Raw genomic sequence first — 487 nt, forward strand, 5'->3', positions numbered from 1 at the left:
CCCCGAACGGGGTGGTGGGGCGGGGGATTCAGGGGGCACGCCCAGCCAGGGAAGGAGAGGTGTCTCGCTTGAAGACCCCACTTGTCGCGGCCGCCCGTGTCCACTCCCCGACCTCTCGTTGCTTTCTTTGGGCCAGGGCCAAGGGGGCTTCCGCAGGGCTAAGTGCAGCTGGTTTTAAAGGTCTAGAAAATAAACACAGAAGTCGCCTTCCGTCTCCGCTCACGTTTGGGGGGAGGGGGTGTGTAGGGAAATGGGCACTTTCCCTCTGGTGCGACCAAGATCTCTGTTTGGAGGAAGGAACCGGGAAGGCGCTGCGCAGACACGCCGCACCTCCCTGGGAAAGTTCTATCCCTTTCTAACTCAGGAGGCGGCATCAAGGATGGTGCCCAATCCGAAAAGGAGAAGCACAGGAAAGAAGGCTTGGGGCCGACCTTCCGGCTGGAATGCAAAGATAAGGGTATTAAGCTTTAAAAAAAAAAAAAAAAAA

The sequence above is a fragment of the Ursus maritimus genome, unplaced genomic scaffold, assembly GCF_017311325.1.
Source record: "Ursus maritimus isolate PB19 unplaced genomic scaffold, ASM1731132v1 scaffold_26, whole genome shotgun sequence".
Classification (NCBI taxonomy): Eukaryota; Metazoa; Chordata; class Mammalia; order Carnivora; family Ursidae; genus Ursus; species Ursus maritimus.